Consider the following 26,463-nt stretch of genomic DNA (forward strand, 5'->3'; position numbering starts at 1 on the left):
CCTCCATCCATGGTTTAGTGGAAGTCTGACTAAATACTTTGTTTCAGCTGGGCACGTACACTGGGGCTGTGCAAAATGGCGGCTGTGTTTTGATTCGATTTTGGATTAGTCCGTTTTGGAGGACTGTGTTCTGACCTGGCTCCGTAGGGAGCAGAGGGGTCTCCTTCCTACTGCTGCTTGCCCTGTGTAGCCCTGGATCTCTGCTCTCTGTGGAGCCAGGTTGTGTGGCAAGGACCAGCACTGCCCTGCTGCACAACCTGGCTCCGTAGGGAACAGAGATCTGTGCAGGGGTCTCCTCACCACTGCTGCCCGCTCTGTGCAGCCCCACGTCACTGGGGCGGCAGGGGGAAGGCAACAGTGATGAAGAGACCCCTGGCACAGATCTCTGCTCCCTGCAGGGCAGTATTGTACACCTGTTTCCCTGCAAGTCCGGCTCCAAAATTCTGAAATTTTCTGAAATGTTTCAGATGCCTTGTTTTGTTTCGGAGATGTTTCTGAGCCTTCCATTTTAATTTGGATTCAGTGTTTAGGGCACCAAAATGGCCCGAAACACCTCTGAAATGAAATGGCTGCCGAAATTTTGCACAGCCCTAATGTATAAGCTTGACATCATGTCTAGGAGCAGAAGAGAATTAGAGCAACAGACAAAGGACTCTTTTGATAGGTTCTGATGTTAGTGTATGCTAAATTCACTCTTCCAAAATAGTTCTAGTTTTCACATGTGGTATTGGTTTTAGGTTCCGTGTTTTAACTGTATATCTGACATGTTTTAAGAGTATCTGAAAGGTGTATATTAAAACTTATAGCTCATGCTTAGTATATCTGTCTCAGGACTAAATAAGAGCATGTAGGCTCTTATTGAGAAGTCATCCTTTGCATATGGAATCAATACGTTTGGTTGGCCAAGAAACTTTCTGCAACTGTGTGTAAGCTGCTTGACTAGTGTGGTGGGCCAGTAGGGGGTGCTCCTGTGTTGAGCCGCCCACCTCCCTGCGCCCACCCACCTTCCGGGCTCCGAATGCCTCCCTAGGGGCGCCTTATGCTCGGCCAACCCCTCTCCCAGAGCGCACTCGGTAGTCTGGGGGTAGCGTCGTCGCCACCATCCTGAGAAGGGACTGTCTCGGCCCTGTGTCCTCGGGGAAACACAGGCCTAATAGTCCGACAGGTACTCGACCCAGTACAGGCACTTGGGGCGCTTCCCCAAGTCAGGGGGCAAAAAGTAGTCTCCCTTAGTTTGCAGACCTAAGGGGTCTCTTAGGCATAATTTAGACCCACCCCTCAATAAGTCTCCCACACCAGTCAAAAAGGAGAACTTTATTGTTTACAAGGGGTAGGGTAAACTAGGGTACAGGATTGAGCAATATCTTAGAAATCCTAAAGAGCAAACCGTGTGGCCGAGGTAGCCTTTTGATCACGCATCTGTGTTACTGCCAGCTAAATACCTAAACAGATTGAGTAGCTTACTCACAAGCATCTTCTAGAGGCTGGTTGAGTTTCCCCTCTGGAGTCTTGGGGTGAGAGAGAGAGCTAGGTTCAGATGGTAAGGCTTCTCTGTCTCCCCTGCTTTGCTGCTGCTTCACCTCATGGCCGAAGAGAGAGAGCCTCCTTCCCCCCGCAACCTATATAGCCCCTGTGACTTCATTCACTTGGTCCAGTGGAGGTCAGCCCCAGTTGGCTGTCAGCCAACCAATTTGAAATACATCACCTGTTACCAGGCAGATTCCAGCTCCCCAGGTAGATGCCCCTCACCCAGGTGGCTGATGCCAGTCACAGTAGGCAGAGGGAGCAGGTTTCCCCCCTCCCTCAGGAATGCAGCCAGCTCAAGTTACCTAAATAGGCCGAGGGTGCGGTCCCCTGTGTGCAGGGCCCACCCTAATCAAATGGTTGCAGCTCAGAGATTTTAGTCACTGTCACAGGGTAGAGATTTTGGGGAGAAACAAGGTGGCTTTCTGCCACAACTAGAACCTTACAATTCAGAAGCCTGCTTCTTAACTTGCTTTTTTGTGTTGCCTGGGGCTTGCAATTGCTGCCTGTTCCTTTTTTGTGGGATAAATGGTTGTATACAAAGTCATGTGACATATATGTAATTATGGGCATCATGTGCTCAAGGAAAGGGATGAAACCACCTTTCTCATGCATATGGACCTTTAGCTGAAAGGGAAGAGTTAGGTCCAAATCTTAACCTTCTATTTTGAACACTGCTGACCAATGGAAAAGATATAAGTTCTTTGCGATCGTATGAGAGCATTGTGACTGGAAATCACCTAGAGTCAAAGCCAGTCCCTTGTCTTGTAGGTAGGTAAAACACATTACAGTGAAGTCCTAGAACTGGAATCATAGGGTTAAGGCACCTTTATTTCAACTCTTGTACAGGTGCTGGGCATGTTTTTCTTAAATTCCTGTTTGGGTACTCCTAAGCAGTGACACTGGACACCAGTATTTATTTCCGTCTCCTGAGAATACTGTTGAGTAACTTTTGGTTTTCTAATGATCTTGCACTTAAGCATCTCATTTTTGCCATTGGGGAATTTGAGGCAAAATGGTGAATTGATTTTTTTCCCAAGTTTGCTGAGTGTGTTAGTAGCAGACCTGAGGTTAGAAGGCAAGAGTTTGTGGACGGAAGCCTGAATGCAGCACTGCAGTGCACTGCAGGCTAAATACCAGTTAATATCTTAGTGACTCAGAGTTTGAGTGAGCTGGATAAATGGTTTTACTGCGTGTGGCTACAATCCTACATAAGAACGGTATTTACGTAGGTCTCATTCTTTTCTTTGTTAGGCCAGTTTTAGAGTTATACTTTATTTCAGTGAAATTATGCTTGATTTACCACTGGGGCAAGTGGAAAGTTGGCCCTGGCGATGCTCTTTTGTCCAGCTTGTGCCTTGACTTCTAAGTTTATATTATTGTGAAAAAATGTAGCCCTCAGTAAAATCAAGGGCATAAACCTTCCCAAATGATTTTAGTCATTTTTCCACAAGACTCGCTTCATAAAATATTAACTTTTACAAGACCTTTTATAATGACCCACTTTACCTGGCTTCACAAAGTGGCATTTTTTGGAGTTATGGAATAAAATGGAGCTATGGAATAAATTGCAGTTTTGTTTCTGAGCATTTCTTTGTCCTAAGCATATTATAAAGGAAGTGTGTGTGTGATACTTGTGCCTTAGGCAGAGAACAGAAATATATTCTGACAAACACCGTTGCTTCAGTATCTCTGAGGATTACTATTGTTTAAGGAGCAAGACAATATCTATGGTATGTTACATCTTGTGTTTCTTGGTCGTTCCCCTCCCCTTCCCTCCACCCTGAAACAACATATGGTTTAGTAGTTTGCAGATTCCCAGCTCCTTTGAACACAGACTCTGGAAAAAACTAGGTACTGCACGTTGGCAGTTGCCCTCATAAGAAGAAAACAGCTCTCTGTTCAAAAAGAAAGTAGCAGCTAAAATGGGGTGGCTTTGCAGTCATCAAAGGCTGTTTGAAATGTCTGACTCTGTTTGCAAACCATGCATGGATTTGTTCCATTCCACTCAGTTGGCGTCAGTCTGTTCTTACAATTGTATTCACGTGGCTCCTTCAGTTTCTTTTTGTGCTGTGCCAGCCAACCGTCTCTACCTTTCTCTTCTTAAATCTTCACTCTGCGTCCACCATGTTCCTTAGGGCTAACTTCAGCTAGGTTTGTTGTTCAAAATGCTGAGCCCCCTCCCTGTTGGCTCACCTGGACCAGACACAAACACCATTTTCCCTTACGTAAGGCACAGTATAGCTGGGTAATGCATGAAGTGGTGCTGGGGCTGGAGGGGCACTCTCCCTGTTGGAGCCAAATGGAGATGATAGGTGGCAGTCTGGTGCTTGTGGAGCTGTCTTGGATGAGAGAGAACATGGTGTTTCTCATATTAATACATGTGTTGCACAGACCACTTATGGAAATTCTAGGCCTTGTGGTTATTTTCAAAAAGGTAATGTTATTCCTTTTGAAATTAAAGAAGGAATTTCAGTTCACTGGGACCAGCAGTCTTTCTTTGCTGTCCAGAACAGTTTCACGTTGTCACCATTCTCTGTTTTTACTAACTGTGTTTTAGTACCAGAATGAAATTATTTATATAACTTTCTGTGCAAACCCACACATTTGGAAGTGGGTGGCCTTTCAGCATGAGAGGAATTATACAACATCTGAAAAAGTTTCCTCTTTTCTTGGGATCATGACTGGTACAGTCCTTAGTGTTTGGTAGGGCATTGCATCAAAAGTAATTAGATCGGGGTGTCCAACCTTTTTGAATGTGGGGCAGATCATGAACTTTTTATCATCTGGTGGGCTGGCGAGCCATATTCAAAGACCTCACAGGAAGCAGTATCACATCAGGAAGTGATGTCATGTGACCTTTGAAACCAGTGAAGTTGCAGGAAGTGACAATGAAATGGATCTAACTAGTTCAAAACTCCTCCCTCTATAGCATCCACCTCTGCCACTGTTTGGGACAGGATACTGAGCTAGATAGACTGTTGGGCTGACCAAGCCTGGCACTTTTTATGCTCTTATGTTCTTTGGCTGAGCTTTCAAACTATGGCTGAGATTTGCAAAAAGGGGTAGATAGGCATGTTACAAAGTTGTCATAAAAGATTTGGAGTCCTCTAAAGCACATTCATTTTAATGGAGGTTGGCCTTGTGACTCAGCTTTGAAAATCTCAGCCCAAGGTACCAACCAAATAAGTAAAAATATATTTTGCATTTCTATGCAGGGCATCTATGTGGGGCTCTCCAAGCATTTTACAAACATTAAATGAACCTCAGGATATCCCTGCTTTTCAGAAGAACTGTGGTGGTGAGAACATTCTGGGAACATCTTTCACCCTCTGTGTGTGATCTGCTTCTACTGTCCTTGAACCACCCTAGAAGGGCCCTCACTGCCTCATTTCAAGTTCAGAGCAGGTAAAGTGTAAGTGGGTAGGAAGGGCTTATTTTTTGGCAGCAGGTTTGAGTGGCTTGAAGCTAGTGAAGATGTACCCACAATTAGTCACTGACCAGAGTGGGAACACAGTTGTCCTCACTTATTAACATGGCTCCAAGGCCCTATACTGTCTCTGCTTACATGTTGCTCTCATGTCCTCTTGCTTTCCTAAATCTTAGGAGAGTAGAGGATTCCCATCATGCCTACTGGACTGCCGTGACTGGATAGCTATCCTGGTTCTAAGGTTGTGCTTTTGACTCTTTCATGGCCTCTTTTAGGGTGCACACTTGGAGCTCTGGCTTTTCTTTCCCGCCCATTTTGCTGAATTGTAATTATTCCCATGGGGCATGAATGTAGTTCAGTGGCTATGATTCTGCTTTCTCATACAGAGGTGATGACTCTCACAAAGTATGGCATATTTTAGTAGGATAAAATATAAAACATTTTGAAGGCCACACAGAAAGCAATAAGCAGTCTTTACTCACATGAGCTTCAACTACCTGCTACTTAGGTTCCTGGCAGGTACAGACACAAGTTTCTCTGTGCCATAGCCTACATCAGGTCTCAGATCTAGGGAGCCTGACCCCTCCCCAGCCATAGGCTTGTCACGTTATACCAATTTGCTGGCCAGTGCAGACCCAGCCGGGCTCCTCCCATTCCCAGAAGCTTATGGGAAGCCAACTTCAGCTGCATGCCACTTTTCCTGGCCAGTGCTGACCCGGCTTGGTCTGTCCCATCTGGAGCAGCATGTAGCTGAATCTGGCTTCTCACAAGCTGCTGGGGATGGGAGGAGCCTGGCCGGGTCTGCAGCAGCCAGCAGAAGTGGTGGCGGAGCTGTATGCCGCTTGGGATGGGACGAGCTTGGCTGGAGTGGCAGAGGCTGAGCTGCATTTTCCCCTTACCTGCGGTGGTCAGTCCCGAGCAGCACATGGTTCCACTGCCGCTTCTGCTGGCTGGTGCCGACCTGGCCAGATTCCTCCCGTCCCCAGCAGCACGTGGGAATCTGGCTTCAGTGACATGCTGCTCCGGGACAGACCTGCCCGGGTCGGCACCAACCAACAGAAACGGCAGTGGAGCCGTGTGCCGCTCAGGACTGACCAGCGCAGGTAGGGGGAAAGTGCAGCTGAGCCCCTGCTGATCTGGCTGGGTTCATCCTATCCTGAGAGGCACATGGCTTCTCCTCTTCCCAAACGCACCGCGTTGGCAACATCAAGCTGATGCGGTGCATGTGGGAACCTTGTCCCTTCCCCAGCCCTTCAGCAGCCATTAGGAGCTGGCTGAGGGAGGGACAAGGGGTGGGAACAAAAGTAAACTGTTTACTTTCATTGCAGCATCTTGGGCTTCAGAAAATGGCTTGGTGGGCCGCATGTTGGACAAGCCTGAATTAGGTTGTGCTATAATAAGGGCATTTCCTGCTGCATGAAGTGGGATGGGCCAGGATTAGGGTAGCCTGTTTTCTTCCGCTGCTCCCACCCTGGCTCATGGATCCAGCTGGGTGCAAAGCAGTGTGCTATGTGGAGGAAGTAGGATCTGTAACTCCTGAGTGCCTTGGGTTTGACTGTAACTATTCTTTCTATAACAGTGATTCTCAACCTTGATAGTCCTATAACACCCCTTGGTAGTCTTGAGGCACCCTTGGAAGATGCTAGCTCTCAGCTTTCACTCATTTTTTGACTACAGAAAAATACTAGAGCTGTGGTGCTCAACCTTTTTCCTTGGTGGGCTGGATGGGCAGTGCCTGGTGTGACAATGAGCCAGGTTAGTGGTTCTGGTCCAGCACCCAGGGCCAGTGCAGTGGCCACTAACTGGTCACATAGAGTGGGTTAGGGGGCAGCCTGGCCTGACCCTAACTCTTCAAGGGGGAAAGAGGCTTGACCCAGCCCCATAGGGGGAAAAGGGGGCATGGCCTAGCTTCATGGGGGGGTGGTGAGGGAGTAGTTTAGCCTTGCAGGGGGAAGGAGGCATGACCCAGTTCCAAGCCAGCCCTGTTGGGACAAGGAGGCACAACCTGACTCTGACTGGGCACATGGGGCTTAGGGTTTGGAAATTTGGTAGAGTGGCTGTATTAATGGCTACCATTTTCCCCATTGCCAAGTTTCCTGACCTTGTAGGCCAGATGCTATGGCTCCGTGGGCCGCATTTGACCTGTGGGTTGGAGGTTGAAGCACCCCTGGTCTAGAGCAGTTCTTCTGTTGCAAAGAACTCAAAAAGTTCACAACAGGTCAGAATGGTTTTGATGCTGTGGATTCCTATTTGAAATCTCTGGGTGTATGATGTTTGCACACATAATAGTACTGATGTTGTGTGGCAGCCCATGGCACCATTGAAAGGATTTCAGGGCACCTCAAAATGCCACGGCACCTTGGTTGAGAAGCACTACTTTATAATAAGGTGTAAAAGTTCCTTGTACTCCTCCATTTGTAGAAAAGCAAATCAAAATATAGCCCTCAATAGGGATTTTCCATTAACTTCATTCAATATTCAAGTAGCAACAAGAATGGCAGGTTTATTCATACTTAAACACAATCCACTTATTTTTTAACTAGCAAGAGAACATCTTCGTTTAGCTGAACTCTCCAGGTTTTAGGTTCTTGATCTAATAGTAAATTTTGGACATCTTCACTTAGGAGCCACAGTGTTTAATAATAGCTAGTAAGAATTTGAGCACTTTCTTTCCCCTCTGGCTGCATAGGAAAAGCAATGCTTCTAAATGAAAATAGTATAATTATCATGCACACTTAGTAGGTGTGCTATATTTGCTGGCCTCTGGGATCCAGCAAAATATGTCTTTGTGTGTTGGGGGAGGAGGGAGTTGAGTTTTAAATGTGGTTTAGGTTTAGCTATAAAAGACTATACGGTATTCAGTAAATTAGTTTCTAATTAGCTACTGTACCTTGGTTTGGCTTGCTTGCTTTTTTTCCCCATGAGTTGGAAAACTTGGCAGATGATACAAAAGAATTAATTGAACTAACTTCCTTGCAAGCTTCATAAATAAATGTACGGTTTTTGTTGTCAAGTAGTGCCACCGTTCTATTTCTGTTTCAGCTGGAGTACATTGATCATTCATGGTGAAAGCACTTAGGCAGTTTGGCCCTGGTGGCTCATCTTTTAATTGATTTGTTATTTTTACTTTTGTGACTTTGTCTCTCTTTTTTCCTGTCTTGCCCCAAAGAACTTGAAGTCTTTTCATTTATATGTTTGTACAGTGCTTGGCATGATGCAGTCCTAGCTCCTAGATGCTGTCATAATACTAATAATGATCTTAGTAATTGTGATGAGGACCAGAATGGCATCTCTAGAGTGAGTTTCTAGCTGCAGGACAGGTCTGGTATAGACAGCAGTAATTCAGACTTCCCTCTGTTGCCTTGCCATTGTCAGCTGATTCTTATAGTGTAATCATAGGCTACTTTTTCTCCAGACAACAGTTTTTGGTTTGAAACGTTTTGGTTTTTACACACAGTGTGTCATTGGTATTTTTCCTGAGAGAAAAAACAAAATCCTGTGTTGCAAGAGGCTGACCTGTTAAAGGATATAGATCATCTGAAAGCAAATGAAGTTTTTTTTTTTCCTTTGAGGATAATGCACTCTAATGGTCAGTGAAACTGGGGTATTTGGCACTACTGGCTGCGTTTTTACTTACTGCTTTGAACATTGTAATGGGTATAAGGAAAGTTTTTGGGTAAAATCAAATAGACTAAAAGGTTTGTAGGAGCTGAAGGGAAGGCTTTGCTTGCAAAGCTGCTTGTTTATAAAGTAATCCCAAATAAAACTCAGTGCTGTTTATATGCTAGCTGTAAATATAGACCTCCTTCAACCTAGCAGCTGTCTATATGAGCAGCGTAGTCTGGGGACTGGAATGAGAAAGTGTAGGTTTGATGTTGCTCCTTCTTATGATTTGACTGGGCCTGATTCTGCAAGCTACTGCATGTTTTCAAGCCCCTGATTTTCCCCCACACTCCTTCACCCACTCCTTGGGAGCTCCCTCCACAAATTGTCAAAGCTTCTTCTTTGGAAGAGAGGGTGTTGCTGCTTAAAAAGCACACTGCCTCTTTCACTTTTTTGGGAACAGTGGGGGGTGACTGGTGCCTCCAGAGACTGAGGGGGGGCACAAGCAGCTGATCACTGCTGGGGGATGGGGAGGGTCCCAGCGACTGATCGCAATGCCAGTGGCAAAACCAGAAGTGCCACCGGCACTTTTTCTCAGTGCTGGTCAGCACCAATCTCGGTGGGGGTGGGGCGCACTGGCTGTCACTTCACTCGATGCCCCCACTCCATGGCCAGCGAGGGCCAATCTTGGGGGGCGGGGGGAGGGAGGGGGCATGTCTACATGTGTATTTACCCACACCTAAACTTAATGTGCCTTTGCTTAAGGTGCATTAAGGCAATTTAGGCGTGCAGCTACACATGGACGCGCTAAGGTGCATTAAATCTAGGCATGAATAGCTAAATCACATTAGCCATGTGCAGAGGCACTAATGCACATTAATGCAGTGTGTATCCATTGACGCTTACCACATTAATATGCATAAGTGTGTCTACACATGCCCTAATGAAACTTAGTTATTCATGCCTAAATTTGATATCTGCTTTATGCAGGTATCAAATTTAGGCTCACATAGCTTTAAATCTCTATTTTAAGGTGCATTAAGAGTGTGCATATGTAGGCATGCACCCTTAATGCGCCTTAAAAGTTGCGATTTTTAGGCTAAGCCTGCATAAGAGGCACCTGTAGCCTCTCCCACAGTAGTGGAATATTTGACTACCCCTATCACCAGAGGGGCTGGATGAGGTGGACTCTTTTTAGCCCTTGGCTGTGTCCATGCTACGGCTGCTGCCTTTCCTAGCTATGTCCATATCATATTGGCACTGTTAAAAGGATAATTCATTATCAGCATTCAACTTTTTTTTGGCTGATGTGGCTTATGTCACAGGTAAATACCGCATCCAGGTGCACAGCCGCAGTATGCACGTGGCCAGAAATGCAGCCAGGCACTTTGGAGTGCAGTGTCTGGCTGGTAAGTCATAGAATCATTGAAGTAGGGTTGGAAGGGACCTTGTAGATCTTCAAGTCCGACCCCCTGCCTGGGCAGGAGAAAAACTGGGCTCAAATGACTCCAGCCAGGTAGACCTCAAGCCTCTTCTTAAAGACCTCCAGGGTAGGAGCCAGCACCACTCCCCTTGGAAGTTGGTTCCAGATCCTAGCCGCCGTAATGGTGAAGTAGTTCTTATGGATGTCTAATCTAAACCTATTCTTCAACAACTTGTGGCCGTTATTCCTTGTTATGGCAGGGGGTGCTAGGGGAAACAAGGTCTCTCCCAAACCCTTCTGGTCCCCCCTAGTGAGTTTATAGATGGTCCACCAGGTCCTCCCTCAGCCTTCTCTTGTGAAGGCTGAACAGGTTCAGGTCCCACAGTCTCTCATTGTAGGGTCTGTCCTGTTGTCCCCAGCTCATGCGGGTGGCCCCTCTCAGTGTTGTCCACATCCCTCCTGAAATGGGGCACCCAGAACTGGACACAGTACTCCAGCTGTGGCCTGACCAGTGTCGCATACAGGGGGAGGATCACCACCTTGGCCCTACTTGAAGATGCACCTGTGGATGCACGGCAAGGTCCAGTTAGCCCTGCCAACTGTGACCTCGCATTGTCAGCCCATGTTCATCTTGGAGTCAGTAATGACCCCAAGATCCCTTTCTGCCTCTGTGCTCTCAAGAAGGGAGTTCCCGTCTTATAAGTGTGCTGCTGGTTACTACTGCCCAAGTGCAGCACCCTGCACTTGCCAGTATTGAAATGCATACTGTTTTTGTTAGCCCACCCCTGTAACCTATCCAGGTCTTGCTGCAGTCTTTCCTTCCCTACTAGCGTGCTCACCTCACCCCAAATTTTGGTATCATTGGCAAATTTAAACAAGCTGTTTTTTCACCCCATCGTCCAAATCACTGATAAAGAAGTTGAACAGCGCAGGCCCAAGGACCAAGCCCTTGGGGGACTCAGCTGCCCACTTCCCCCTAGGTCGAATATGACCCATCCACCACCACCCTCTGAGTATGACCCTTCAGCCAATCTGCAATCCGTCTGACTGTGTAGGCATCAATGCCACAGTTGCCTATTGTTTTAATGAGGATGGGGTGGGAGACTGTCAAAGGCCTTGCTGAAGTCCAGGAAAACTACAGCCACAGTGACACCTGTATCCAGTGCTTTTGTGACCTGATCATAAAAGGCAATCAGGTTGGTCTGACATGACCTGCCCCTAATGGAACTGTGCTGGTTGCCCTTGAGCATCATCCCTGAAGCCGGCCCATCGCAGATGTGCTCCTTGAAGATCTTCTCAAAGAGTTTTCCTAGGATTGAGGTAAGACTGGCGGGCCTATAGTTGCCCGGGTCCTCCCTCCTCCCATTTTTAAAGATGGGGACCACGTTGGCTGTCTTCTAATCATCTGACACCTGGCCTGAGTACCACGAGCACTCGTAAAGCCGTGCCAAGGGCCCTGCAATAACCCCAGCTAGCTCCCTCAACACCATGGGGTGGAGAGCATCTGGACCCGGTGATTTGAACACGTCCAGCCCCTCCAGAAGCTCTCTAACCCGGTCCTCCCCAACCTGAGGTCTGGAGGCGTTCCCCTTGAGTCCGTCTTGTATCATGGTGCGGAAGTCCCGGTCCCTGGACAAGAAAACGGAGGTGAAGAATTGGTTAAAGAGGTCTGCTTTCTCCTCTGGCGCAATCACCAGATTGTCCAGAGAATCTTTCAAGGGCCCCACATTTCCCGGTGCTTTCTTCATCCTCCCTATACATTTGAAAAAGGACTTTTTATTATCCTTGATCTTGGATGCTAGTCCTAGCTCTGTGTCCGCCTTAGCTTTCCTGGCAGCCCCCCTACAGGCCTGAGCAGAGGAGGTATACTCCTCTTTGGAGATAGCACCCCCCTCTTCCACTGGTCGTACACTCCCTTTTTGGCAATCAGGCATTACTGGATGCCCTTGGTGAGCCAGGGGGACTTTCGGGCACTCTTGCCCCCCTTGCTTCTTGTTGGGATGGTCACCCCTTGGGCCCTGAGTATCGTCTCCTTAAGGAATGACCACTCATCTTGGGCACTGAGTTCCCCTGCTCTCGAGAACCCTAGCGTCTCCCACTAATTTCCTCTTCTCATTGAAGTTGGCCCTCTTGAAGTCTAGGGTTGCCGCCTTGCTGCAGGCCCTTGACACCCTGCGCTGGATGGTGAATTCCAGCAAGCGATGATCACTATCACCCAGGTGGTCAAGAACCTGGTGTCCCCTTACCAGGTCGTCGCCTGTGGCCAGGACCAGGTCCAACAGGGCATTTCCTCTGGTGGGACTGTGCACCTCCTGAATTAAGTGGAAGTCCTGTATCTTGGCCAGGAACCTCCTGGAATGGTCCGACCTGGCTAACTGTTCCTCCCAGCAGATGTCTGGGTAATTTAAATCACCCATGACAACTACATCCTTTGCCTTAAGTGCCTCTGCAAGCTTGTCTGAAAATTCCCAGTCCAGCTCCTCCCCTTGGTTGGGGGGTTTGTAGTAGACCCCCACCATTAGATCCCTCTCCCCACGGCCCCCTTGTATCTTGACCCACAGCACTTCAGCTTGCCTCTCCTCTGACCCCATTCTTCTGGCAGAGGACGTGTATTGCTCCTTGACCTAGACAGCCACACCCCCACCTTTCCTTCCTTCTCTATCCTGCCTGTAAAGCCTATAGCCCCTAATGCTAACTGCCCAGTTGTGGGATGAATTCCACCACATTTCTTTAAGTCCTATTATGTTGGGGTCTGAACTGGCTGTTCTGAGGGCGAGTTCCTCCTGTTTGTTCCCCATAGTACGAGCATTGGTATATGAGCATTTCAGGCCTTGCCTAGATGCGTGTGCCACCCCCTGATTGGGGAGACTGTCTGGACCCCTGTTTCTTACCTGGGCACTCCTTGCATTTGTCACCTGTCTTGCTCAGGTGGTGTCTCCTCGTCTTCCTGTGGCCCCCTCCCCTGGCGAAGCTAGTTTGAAGCTTGCCATATGAGATCAGCCAACCTGGAAGAGAAGACGTGCTTGCCTTTAGGAGGGAGGTGAATCCCATCCCACCCCGCCCGAAATCGTGGGTCATTATCTAGGAACCCAAGGCCTGCCTGGCGTCACCAGCAGGCCTCGTGTCGCTGTCCTCGCCTACTCACCAGAAGAAGAGAGGAGAATACCACCTGCGTCCCCGTCTCCTTAAGCTTGTCCCCCAGAGCCTTGAATTCCTTCATAATGCGGTCAGGGTTGCCCCTGGCTACGTCATTCATTCCCATGTGGATGACAACCATGGGGTACTAGTCTGCAGGTCAGATGTAGGCTGGGATCCTCTCTGTGATGTCCCTAACCCAAGCCCTGGGCATGAAGCAGACCTCTTGCATCATGGGGTCAAGCTGGCAGATAGGACCTTCCAGTCCTCGTAAGATGGACTGTTCGATGATGAGGACCCGGCATATCTTCGGGCTGGTGTTCCCTCTCTGCCCATTCTTTGTCATGTGGGGAGTAGCACTGTCCCCGCCGGAGGCAATTTCTCTGTCTTTCCCTGTCACAGCTGTCTTTCTCCGTAACAGTCTGTGGTGGGGAAACGGGCGTGGGGGAGGGAAGGTGTGTGGGGAGGCAGATTGAGGCCCCACAGTGAGGTAGAGTGTGGGGTTGGAGCAGGGACTGGGGCAGGGACTGTCCAGCCAAGGCAGGTCAAAGGATGGAGCCGAAGGGGGCAGTTCCTGCCGCCTGTGTGGTCCCCTGCAGTAGGCATGGAGAGCATGTGCCCCCTGGATTTATGCAGGGGGTGAGGATGGGCTGCCCACTGTGGGCTTGGGGCTGTGCTGGCCTCTTCCCAGCAGGGGGGGGCTGCACTTGGGGCAGGGTGGGTGGTGGTGCTGGAAGTGGGGCTATGGGGTGGCTACAGTGGATTTTGGGATGGTTGTAGCCCACCTGTAACCTTCCCTCCCAGCCCTGTCACCCCTAACCCTGCCCCTGCCTACCTGCCCCAAGCACAGCCCTGGCCCAGCCCCCCCCACTGGGAAGTGGTCACTGGGCAGCCCACCCTCACCTTGTGCACAGGTCCAGGGGGCACATACCCCACATGCCTTCCCTGGGGTATGTACAGCACCAAGAGCTGACTCCCTCTCTGCCCCCTACCCCAGGTGAGCTTCCCATGACTCTGTCTCGTGCCCTGCCCTTCCCAGGCTGTGCAGTGCATGCCTCTACCCCAGCCCCACTCCCTTCCTCACCATGGGGGCCTCAATCTGCTCCCCCCTCGCAGACTTACTGGCCGGGTGCTGCTCTTCAAGCTGCCCGGCTGCATATTGGCAATCGGATCAGTATCAGCCAACATGGCTGGTTAATAATTGGCCATCGGTATAGGCCAGAAAATCTTTATTGGTGCATCCCTAGAAGTTGCACTCAAAATTACTTGTGGGTGCAAAATGAACTTAAAAAAAATTCTAGTTACATATGAATCCACCATAATTTTCTGTTTTTTATGTTGTTAACTGCCAGGGTTTTCCCCATATGCTGCACACTTGCTCCTTTAATAACAACAAAGATAACAAATGTTTCCCAACAAGTGCTTTGATGCTGCATTCAAGGAGGTGGAGTTTTATCTCGCTTATGTTTCCTACAGCTAAAAATGTGGTATTAATTTCTTGGCCATATGTATATTATGCCTTCCATTAACTCATTTTAATATGGTGAATTTGAAATGCACTGTAAGAATTTACAATAATGGAAACAAACTCTTTTCGTGTGTGTGTGTGTGTGTGTGGCAAAAGGGCAAAAGTAAGACCTTTTAGACTAGAAAAGTACAACATTTTATTGCAATGTTTGGAACAGTGGGGGCCAACCTTTTTGGTAGGTGCGCTACGAATTAGCCTCACACTCTTCCTTAGTGCCACCCTGATCCTTTTCACCTGCCTGCTCTGTTGCTCTGCTTTCTGCTTCCTGCCCTATCTAACATTGTGATGCCTCTGTCCTCTCCCCAGCTGGCTACGTGCCACATTCACATGTGTCCGTGCCACATATTGAGCTTCCCTGATGTAGAATATCCATGAGTACTGGGGAAAGATGGGCATATTATCTTGAAACTGTTAATGAGTGTCCCAAACATAATATCCCCTTTCCCTTCCACTTCCCCCTTAAAAGAAGGTATTTGTGTAGCCTTTGCAAATAAGAAAGGTAACTTATGTAGCATACCTGGCCTTTGGATCTACCTGGAGGAAACATAAAGAATAGCAGAGTAGAAGTCCTTGAAGATGTTATTTTGGCTGTTGTTTCCTAGTACTGAAAAGTAATTTTCCATCGCGATCCCTAAAGTCATCTGAGAACAACCTCCAGCCAAGGATCTTCTGTGGATTAAGTTCATGTGGTGAAAACATGCAGGAGGCCATTCTCAGTAATACCTCCTCTGCTCTAGAACACTCTCCTCTTTCAGGGCTGTCAGGGACTGACCCTGGTCATGTTCTCTACACATTGTAAAACCTTTTATTTGGGCAGGTACAAGCAAGGTGAAGGTGAGGTATTGTTTGGAGAGTTTTTCTTATGTAACTTATTTTATCTGCTCTTTTGTAGGGGTGCTTTAAGACTATCTGCTCTTTTATAAATTATTTTCTAATTTCTTGTAAGCTGCCTTGAGCCTTTTTGGGAAAGGACAGCACATGCATCTAAGCAGTAAATAAAAGGCATGAGGGCATTCAGGAAGCTCGTGGATCATCCCTGTATCAGGGATGAATTCATCCCCATAGGCCCCCAAGTAACAGACAAAAAAAAAGAATGAAGAGCGATTCTTCTTAAAATTGTAGCATTTGTAAAAAGAATGAGCCCAAACTGTAGGAATAAGATTTGTGTGGTTGCATCCTCATATTGGTATGGCAGTTCCTTTTCTTTAGTACAATAATCATCATGGGGCTTAATCATAATAGAGGTTAATTGTGTAGTTCTTTTTAAAAAACAAAACCAAACCCTTAGCAGTCTGGACTCTAGTAGATTGGAGATCAGGTAAGATTTTAATAGGCCACTGGAATTACAGCCAGGACAGGAATGACTTGCTGTGCGTATTACTGTCTATTCTGCAGGCCTTGTCATATGATTAACTATATCCATATATTTAGATGAAATGATACCAGCCAACATGGCTAAACTGAGAGGCAGACAAGGCAAATGGTTTTCAGATTTTTAGCATAATGCATACTAGAGAGGAAGGTCTTTTTGTGTAGAAAGTAAATGAGTTCTCTTGGATATCTAATTTGACAAGACTAATTATCACTTTAGTTTTATTAGCAAAAGAGGCTGGAGACGTGAGGTTTTTTTTTTTAGTCAATTTTATGCTAACCTTTTCAGCGGGATGGACATTTGAAGGTTTTTAATTTAATAATTTCTCACCCATCATTCATTCTTCGTCACCAGAAAAAGCATTATGAGCTAAAGCTAAGCAGCCTGATTTGGCATTTGTGTTTCAAAATGAAGTGAAAACCTTTTTTTTTTACTAGGGATCACAGTTTTGTAATTCCATATTTCAGCAAGGTCTAACAGAATTTGTACAGAATAATGCTTTAATTTTAAGGCTGATTCAATCAATGATTAATATAGAAATTAGTCATAGATCCAGAATTTTTCCCTGGATAGATCATGTCTGGTTTCTGTTGTAAACTCCAAACAGTCAGTAACTTAACTTTATTTAAAGTCTGCAGTTATTTAATACTAATGTTTATACCAGACAAAATAATTCAAGCTATAGCAGTATTTTGAATCAGCCAGAAAAAATGATTTGTAAAAGGTCAGTTAGTATATTTTATGCAGTTTTCTGAGGTTAATATCCAAAAATTATGTTATGAATTGAGGACAAAAAAATCCCTATTTTTCATATAGATAAAAAGTGCAAAATGAACAAAACCCCCTCAATGCTAGTAAAGATATGTAGAAGGGAATTTGGAACTAGGACCACATTTTGCATCCTTAAACAAATGGATCTACCATCTGTTGTCTGCATCTGTAAAGTGTGGATAATACCTTCTATATCATAAAAGAGGCTTTATGATAGAAAGGCTTGGTTAGCTTGGTGAGGTGCTAAGAGACCATTTCATAAAATTATTCTTGATGTACTAATCAAGAGGTTTCTTTCCTCTTCATTTTAAGGGGAGTTCTGTGTTGTGTAAGAGTATTTTAAAGGTGGAGTTTCAGCTACAGTCAAACTGTGTTTTGATGTTCTCCATTTAGTTTTGCAATTTATATATTTTTTAATATTCTGTAGGTTGCCTGTGACTTGTTATTGAACAAAATGGTGCATTGAGTGGCAGAGAGCCAAATATAAATGTAATTGATATTTTTAAAAATGTACACAACTTATTTCCTTGGAATCATTTACAGAAGAAGTCAGACATGTCGTCTGTATTCCACAATATGAATGTGTGACTTTAATACCTGGGTTACTTTTGTATTTTAATTTAAACTCAGAATTTGTAGTGCTAGGTAATAGTACATGACATACCAGTCATTTTGGTTTCAGGGATTCATGCATGTGTGATATGAGGAAAGGTTGACAGGTAGATATAGTGGGATTTCATTTTAATAATGGAAAAATGTGGATTTTGGCTTACTTGTTTTAATCTGAAAATTGTTTTGTGTTTTTTTTTTTTTTTTTTAATTGGAGAAAACCAGGATCCCTGGTGACCACCTCAGGGAGCACAAGGCCTTTCACTGGCTCATTTAAAACTTTTCCAGGCCCTCATTTGGGAAGACCTCAGAGCTCCAGCTTCTCTTCCTGAAGTTACAGCAGGTCTTGTTTCTTCCTTCACTTTCTTCCTGACTTTGGAGTGGGGGGAGGAAAGGGCCTCTTCCATGCAGACCTTGCAGCAATACAGGGGTCCTATTTCCCTTGTCAGACCTGGGCACTACATTTTTCCCTCCCTTCTTGAATGTCATCAGTAGTAGGACAGTGCCAGGTTTGCAATCTGCCTTCAAGGGCCAGAACACCCTCTTACAATTAAAATGTAGCAATTGCCTCCATGTTGTCATTCTCCCAAGTCACTGCCTTGAAAACAGTGCGATGGTTATTTTTTTTTCTTACTTGTTACTTCTGTGTTATGAAATTTACCTTATTTATCCATAAATTGTGTGACTGCTTGCAGTTTAAGGCTCTAGACTTCATAGGCTCTTTGGGAAGTTCTTGTCATGGTAGGGGGTCAGCCAACTCCTGTGTTATTGCAAGAGGAAAAGTGGTGCTGAAGGTTTGCCCCTTGGGGCCCTCTCATTATGTGGTCAATCCGCATTGGCTCGATAAAGGCCAAGATTTGGAAACATGCAGGGACAGTTTTGAAACTTTGGATTTTGAGGCTTAAACCTAAAAAACAGCTACAAAAGGTGATGTAAGAGGGTATTATCTGAGACCATAGGTCCTAGGACTAGAGGGTTTTAGGAATATGGAGAAGTTCATTAATAAAATTAACATGCGTTTAAACAAGAAGCTATTTTGAGGATCAGTTCAGGCATATTTCATAGACATAGACATTTCATAGACATTAAGGCTGGAAGGGACCTCGGGAGATCATCGAGTACAGCTGTGTGAAATAAAGCTGAAATGCTTTTCTTACTCTGTGGTAACATTCCATGAAGTAGTGTTTATTGTACTCAGCTTCTTTCAGTGGGATACACTTTTAATTTTTTTCCCAGCTCTCTAAAGTAATCATTGTGGTTGCTAGAGGTGTGGACTTCATCGGCATAACTGTGATTCTGGTGGAGAAGAAATGACTAAAGTGTCTTGTTTTCTGTCAAATTGAAGTAGCAAAGAAAATTACTCACAAGTAACTTTTTTTAAATGGGTGGTGCACACGCTGTACTGTTAGAAGCAGAAATTAATGAAAGGTTCAGGGTCAGGGCAGATTTCCTTTTTAAAATGAAATAAATACAGTATAACCAGAAAAAACCTTTCAGTCTAAAAAAGTTGATGTATGCTTCTTGTGCATTTTATTGTCCTTTCCCTTAAAGACAGGTCTCAATTAAAGTCTGCATGAGATAAGGGGCAGGCTGGGTTTGGTCTAGTTAGTATTAGTCAAGTTAAAGTTGTGGCTGAGAGTGGGGGGGTGATTGGCAGCACCCAAACAAGCAGTGCTTATCCCTATTACCTCATATAGCAGGGGAAAATCCTTCTTTCTGGGCTATTCCTTCCTCTCTTTCTGTGATTCTGATTCTTTTTCCCCAGCTTCTTCCCTTCAGCCCCCACCCCTGAACGGTTTTCTTCCTCCCACAGCTGAATCTTTGCTCTCCCTGCCAAATGAGACAGTCTAGCTGCATTTTTCACACCACTCTGCAGTGCACATAAATCATTGTCTATTTCTGCACTCTCTGCTTTGCTGACATGTCTGGATCTCCTCAGACTTTGGAGCCTGAATCCTGCCAGTTAGCAAGTCTTGAACAGCATATATGGCTAGGGACAAAAATTACACATAAACTGGTGTAACTGATTAGAAATCAGTTCAAATCTACAGCACAACAGAAGTTCAGTGCACATAAACCACTTTCAAAATAGTCAAAACTGGTTTAAGATAAACCTGGATGGATGTATCAGACTAAATTGGTTTATTGAACTTGTGTCCCAGATCCCCTTCAGATTCAAGCTGTCTGCTTCAGCAGAGCAGGGAGGCATGCTCTAGCATCCCTTGGCTTCTGGCCTGGATTACTACAGGCATGTGGCTGCATTTCTAGAATCAAAAGTGAATGTCTGTTCACTTGCTTCTCGGTTCAATCTACGCAGCTTAAACTAACCTGCAAAGATTGAATCAATTCAGCCTTGAGCTTTTTTGACTGCCTATACTTAGCCTATGAGGCTTAATCTGTAGGTAGAAGACTCAGAAAAGATGAACTCCTTTCTTATTATAGGTTTTCCATTTGAGCCCTTTGTATTATACTAGGCAACTTTAAAATAACTCTCTCTATCCAGCAACTTTTTCTCGGCCTCTGTGGCTTTGTACACTACATTCTTCACTACCTTTTTTAGAAACCTCAAATATTTTTTCCTGCCTACCAGGTTTTGTCCCTTTTCCATATGGCAAACAACTTTTCCCTAAGTGTGTTGAATAGAGCTCACAACACAATTACTTATTCAGTAACTCTGCACCCCCCCCAACTACATTCTTGCTGAAGGATCGTGAAGAAACCTTTGTGCCCATGTAAAACCCACTCAGTTGACCATAAGGGACATGGGTATGACCCTCTGCAAGTTTGGGGCCTGAGTCTGTGTGTCACATTCTTGATAACCTGTCGTTCTGTTGTTAACAGCCTTCATGGCTCCTGGAATTCCAAAGTTGAGCTACAGAGCTGTAGAACATGAACAACATGTGCCCCTGGAGGCTAGGGTGGAGGATGGGCACAGTGGGCAACCACCTGCAGGCAGTGATGGTGGGGGTTTGGTGTTGGCAAACTGGAAGAGAGCAAATTTAGATTAGACATCAGGAAAAAAATCTTTACAGTGAGGGTCGCTAAAATATGTAATAGGCTTCCAAGGGGGGGTCGTGCTGTCCCCTTCCTTGGAGGTGTTTAAAAGGAGATTGGACAAACTCCTGGCTGGGGTCATCTGACCCATGCACTCTTTCCTGCCGGGGGGGCGGGGGGGTTGGACTTGATGATCTAAAAGGTTCCTTCCAACCCTAACAACTATGAAACTATGGCGAGCGGGGAGCTCCCGCAGACGGCTGTGGCAGTGTTGGAGGCAGGTGGGGTGGTGAGCACTGACTGGTGGTAGGTGACCACCTCCAGACGCTGCCAGCAGTATTAGCGGCAAGGGGGGGAGGGTGGTGAGCAGTGACTGCCTGCAGGTGCCCCCCCCCAGCAGCGTCAGCAGCACTTCTTTCAGGGGGTGCACCGCCAATCTCAGGGGGTTCACATGCACTCCCTATGCATTGCCAATACAGTAGAACATGTATTTTCTTCAGGTGTGGGGGGAGTAGATTCATTAGCTGACTCTTGAACACACAGGTGCTCTTTTTTTTTTTTTTTTTTTTTTTTTTTAATAAAATAAAATTGACTTGTGTGTATGTAGTAGCAGTCTTGCCTTCAAGGTATCAAAAACAGAGAGCTAGCTTGGAAAAGACACTGAGGGTTTTCAGTCTCCGCCCTTGCCAAAGCAGGATTTCTTCCTCCAAGTATGCTCTTGGCAAGTTTTAACAGAACATGTTTTAGCACCAACAAACTTTTACCACTCACCTTAGGAGGCTATTTCACAGTCCGCATGTCACTGTCCATTTTTCCTTGCTTTTCAGTCTAAGTCTTCCTTCAACTTTAACACACCCTTTGTTTGCACTTCCATGCTTTCCGTTATAGTTTTTCTCTCTCCCTGATGGTTATTTCCTTTGTACCCTGGTATGCTGTTTGTCATTTTATCCTTGGGTATTACTAAGTCAGTTACTCTGTGAATGTTTAATGCTTGTAATTTTCTTTCCTAAGGTATGGTTTTGACACAGTCATTTATAGAAGGTAATTTATTACAGCCCAAATGGCACAAACCTTTTTAGTAGCCATATCTTACTGAAAATTCCTGTGCAAGTTACTGTTTCCTGTGTTACCTTTTCGTGGAACTTTTGCAATTTATTTTTATCTGTCTAGATTCTTATCTCCTTGAATTTAGCTTTTTATGTTTCTGAAAGGCAGCATTTAAAAAAAATTGGATGGAATTTACTAGATTTTGTGGCTTTCGCTTTGATCTCAACAGGTTGTGGTGGGCTGGGGTGAGAGTTGTAATGTTGAATTAAAAGATATTTACCTGCCATTTGGTGCTGGAGGAGTGTACTGCCAGCTTTCTTTCACCTTCTCACCTCTGGCCTCCTAACTATGTGCAAGCACCCAGGTTTAGAGGAAGGCCATTTGCAAAGCATCTGTTGGCTTCTCCAACTTAATTCTGTGTGCTGTTGATTATCACAGGAAACAGAGAGAAGTAGAAGTATAGGGAACTAAGTGTATCAGAAATAGTTAAAACTTGTTTGCAGCCTGCATTTTGTGTCTCTCTACTTGTCCCTTTTGATGGTCTATATTCCTAATATTCACTGGTTGTCCTTCAACCTGCATCCTTTTATGATGAAATTTCTGTGAGCTGCTATTAATGCAAGTCATCTCATTTTGTGCTGATTTAATAATTTACATTTTTTTATTTTAGTGTCAAAAGTTTATATGGATTAGTTGTACAGTTTCAAGAGCTTTGGTGAAAATCTGCATAAAGTCTCCTTTCCAGTGTAAGTACTTTCAGTTCTCTGATTCTTTCTTCATTATTGACATCATTGATCACTGCAGTCCTTGTTGCCTTCATAACTTAAAACCTTTGCTTCCAAAACACAGGAAAGATTCACTATATACAATCTCTTTCATGAGCTGGAAATTAAAGTGTGCTTTAGTATTAATGCCAATTCCTTTGAATAACTTCGGCACATCCTTTTGTTTGTTATTTTTTGCAGAGTCAGATCCCTTGTAACTTATTAAAGCAAAACTTCCACCCACATTGGTAGAGGTTTTCCTTATTTTAAGAGTGTAGGATGGAAACCAGGTTGTCATGAGACTTTCTGCTAAGCTGTATATTTTGCAGCAGACTCCTACATGTATATTTCCAAAGACTAAATCTAAAAGCCCACAAGCTTTTCTATTCTGGTAGAAACCCAGATGGAAAAAAATAATTAGGCAATAGAATACGTATCTTCTGTTGTATTGCATGCAAAAATGTAGATTTTACAGGTATTTGAACTGGACCACTTTTTGGCTAGTGAATAACAGTTTCAGAGTTGTCAGTCTGGCTTTGAGAACCATTAACCTTTATCTGAATCATTTCATCTACTCGCTTGACATGTAATAACATGGAAAGAGTCCTTGTTTCTAAATCTAAACTGGCTCTTTAGAAATCTCTCTCTAGAGAACCTTTCCCTCCTGCATCATGGGCATCTCCGCACAAGTTTTGAGGAGGTTGCCATGTCTGTCCTTTCAACAAATGTTATTGTTGCTGCATATTTTGTGCAAGCTTTTGCTAGCTGGCTGGCTGGAGCTGCAGGCTGGTATATAGCCCCTCTAGTACATAACCTGCGTAACCCTTCTGCTGGGTCCTGGTGGCAAAACAAGGGCTGACTACAAATTTGAGGATCCTAAAAGAAAAACTTTCCCGCTTGCAAGCAGTGCAGATACCAACAGTATATATAAGTTTATTAATAGGAAAGAAAATAACTAGACTGTATCAGACAGAACAACTATGGAAAGCCCCAACTATTAAATACCCCCAAAAATAGGAAATAACTCCCCAGACAAATAACATCCCAAACAACAGAAGAAAATCTGCAAATAACAAACAACTCCAAATAACAAGCCGCTTGGGTCTTCTGGTGTACCTCTCTCCTTGAGAACTTTCTCTACCTGGGAGGTTACCACCTCACCCAGCAAAAAGGAGTAGAAGAGCTGCTCCTTAGTTCACTGGGGAAGATCCCAACCCACCAGCCTGTGCTTGAGGTTGCTGCTGCTGCAGCAGCAGCAGCAGCAGCAAGCCCAGAGGTGTGCTGTCTCATGCTGGTGCTCTGGGGAGCACTGCAGGATTCTGCCTGCCACCTTTTGAAGTCACTGCTCTGCTGCTGCTTACCATCAGGTTCACCTTGCTGTTCTGTCAGCACTGCTGGGAGCAGCTGAGGTGTGCTGCTTGCTGCTTGTGGTCACTGCTGGTGATATTTACTGTTGGGTTCCAGCTTAGGGTCTTATGAGCCAGTGCTTCTTGTTTCTCACCAGTGAGGGCCTGCCAGCCTCTCGGGGGATGTTAACAAAAGGGCATGCCATTCTGGAGTCCCGTTGGCTCTCCAGTTATAGCTCTGACGGTTTTTTACCTTGGCCCCTCAGGGGTCTGCACCCCTCCCAGCTGTCATGCAGCTGTCTCAGAACCTTCTCGCCCTGCATATCAAATGAGAGCATGCAAATCCAGTGGAGCAGAGCCCTAGTATATGATCAAAAATATTTTTATTTATTTATACAAAATAAGCAGTCACAACTGTTGGACCACATGGTCTTTCAAGGGTGCTGATTTTTAAGCCAGTCTCCCACTTGTAGTTTGTGCTGTCACTAGGGGAACAAGTAGAGGACTGGCTTCCAACCTGTTATTGCTTTTGCCTTTGTTCCCCTGGGTGATGTGTGGTAAGTACTCTGTACTGTTCATACTCCTAATTTCTCATGACTTTCCTTCTTCAGGCTGGCTAATGGTTGAAGCTCTTCCTGTCCTGTCAGTGTCTGTGGCCATGTATGGCTGGATGTACAGGCTCTTGGCTGCCACTTACCACCCATGTTTGTTTTTAGTCCATTTCTTTAGCTACTTCATGACCTTGCTGGAGGCTGGATTTCTTATTTTTGTATTTTGCCATTGCTTTGCATGGCTGCTCAATGGTTAGTTCCCCTCTCTACATGAAATCTCCAACTCCTTTTATTGTGGACTGCCTGTACGTGTCTTAGTTTTCTTTTTTCTGCTTTTGTGCCTCAGCCATCATTTCTCCAGCAGACTGCCTTGCATGATAGGAAGCAGTGTCTTTGTATTATTTTTTCCTTATGCAATAGATGCTATGCCAGGCTGCTTTCTAGTTTTGGGGAGGATTATTGACACCTCAGGGGGATTTGGGGAACCAAGAAAGGTTCAAAGAGCCAGTGGCACCAAAATTAAACACTCACAAACATAAATGTAGATAAAGTTTAACAGCAAATTTAATAATGAAATACAGATAAAATATAAATGACCAAACAGCGTAATTAAGGTATATCAAGCAAGTGATCAAAATTTGTATTCATCTAAAAAAAAAATACCAATCTTGTTAATATTTGAGAGAATTTAAAATTACTTTCCCAAGTCTTAAAGTCTTAACAAGCCTCTAACAGGTGGCTAGCTGGTTAGAGAAAAGGACTTCTCACCTAGGTTTCAGATTAAGTTTTAAAAGAGTGCTAAGCTTGGTTTATCTGCAGATAGGCTATTTTTTAGCAAGAATCATAGGACAAGGCTGAAGAGCAAAGAGTCTGAGATGAACCTAGATTTTTGCACTAAATAAGGCTGCTTTTTTAATGTTCCAAATAGGTTCTACTATAAATAATAATCATATGCCTATTTTTATTCCCTATTTAAGCTGTCTGTTGGCTTAAACTAGATCTAACTGGCATAAAACTACTAAATCTACTCTAAGCAACCTTTAGTCTACTTCTGTTAACCTGTCTTGCCTACTCTGACATTCTTTTGCTTGCTTATTACCCAGTCTTTGGTCAAGCAAATACTATTCTATGTTGCCATTAAGCAGTTTAGGGCCTACTATAGGCTATAGCAGGTGTGTTCAGACCTTGACCCATTGGCCAGATCCAGCCCATGAAGCTGTCATCTGGCCTGCAGGGCTTCCTATTGGTTTAAATTTGGCTGTGGAGGACCAGTGGTTGTGTTAATTGCTGCTCCCCTAGCTGCCAAATGTCTCTGGACCTGTGGGAGAGCCTTGAAGGCAGATAGCATGGCCAGGTGCATAGGACAGTATGGCACAGGGCCCAATTTGGGCAGTGCAGGATCCAGCCCCTGGACCAGCCCCATGCCAGTCATCTGGCATATGGAACCAAAAGGTTGAGTGCCACTGGTCTGTAGGATGAAGTGTAGTGGTCCAAAATTGCCTGGCAGGGATCCCTTCCTCTCTGTTTTGACTTCTTATCAGTTTCTTGGCTGTCTGTACTGTTGACACTTGCTTTCCTTGATGTCTCCTTCTCTGATTAGCATGTCATTGACTATAGTCTCAATACCTGAAAGACCCTCCAGTGCCTGGTGCGGCATGCATTTGAACAGCTCTGGGGCTGGGCTGGTGCTGGTCATCATTCAACTGGCATGTGTGTGTAAACTTGGGTTATATTTGTCAGATAGCTGGACTGCTGCTCTAGCTCAATATGCCAGAACTCATCTTTGACATGTGACATCAGCGAACACTTTTTTTTTCTTGGGTAAATTATTTAGCATGTGCTTATTCACTGGTAAAAAGTAGCAACTTCTTTTCAATGTCCTGTGCACAAGGTTGTAGTCAGTGCACTTCCTCAGTTTACTTGCATTCTTTTACTTCCACAGTGAGGCTGTTAACTAATGCTTGCTTTCTTATTTAACTTAAGGAAGCCACCTCTTTCCAGGCCTGCCGGTTCTTTCTTCAGTGTTTCTGCCAGGGCCAACAGAGTTTTGGTAGTCTCACTGGATGCATATTTGTAAATTTAACAATGAAATAGCTGGTTAGCCTCCTTCTGCAGTGCATGTGTATATTGAGAGTTTTTGGATCTGCTAATGTTACACTTCTAATGTTTATGGGAAGATTGTATGTCATCAATTCGTACATGCATTGGTTCTTTTGTCTTCCTTAGTTTGTAGCAGCATAATGCCCGTAGGATGGGCATATTTCTTCTGCTTCTTGTGTTTCCCACAGAGTGTACCATGGATTCCACTTTCATCCCCATTTCTTGGCTCTCTTGGTCTGAGCACTGTGTTCTGGTTTTTCGGGAGA

The 26,463-nt window shown here is 45.0% G+C and overlaps 1 protein-coding gene across 16 annotated transcripts in view; it reads left to right on the top strand.

Annotated features, from left to right (window-relative positions):
- PPFIBP1 (PPFIB scaffold protein 1) overlaps positions 1–26,463 on the top strand; it is a 207,340-nt gene that overhangs the window by 37,506 nt on the left and 143,371 nt on the right. For 14 of the 16 annotated variants that reach the window (XM_090043702.1, XM_090043703.1, XM_090043700.1 and 11 more), the window contains exon 2: positions 22,107–22,182. The exons of the other annotated variants lie outside the window; for them this stretch is intronic. The gene's annotated coding sequence lies outside the window, so the exon portion shown is untranslated. The remainder of the gene's footprint in view (positions 1–22,106; positions 22,183–26,463) is intronic. 16 annotated transcript variants of the gene reach the window in all.

This window comes from Crocodylus siamensis, chromosome 4, assembly GCF_052110815.1.
Source record: "Crocodylus siamensis isolate JL-2025a chromosome 4, ASM5211081v1, whole genome shotgun sequence".
Taxonomy (NCBI): Eukaryota; Metazoa; Chordata; order Crocodylia; family Crocodylidae; genus Crocodylus; species Crocodylus siamensis.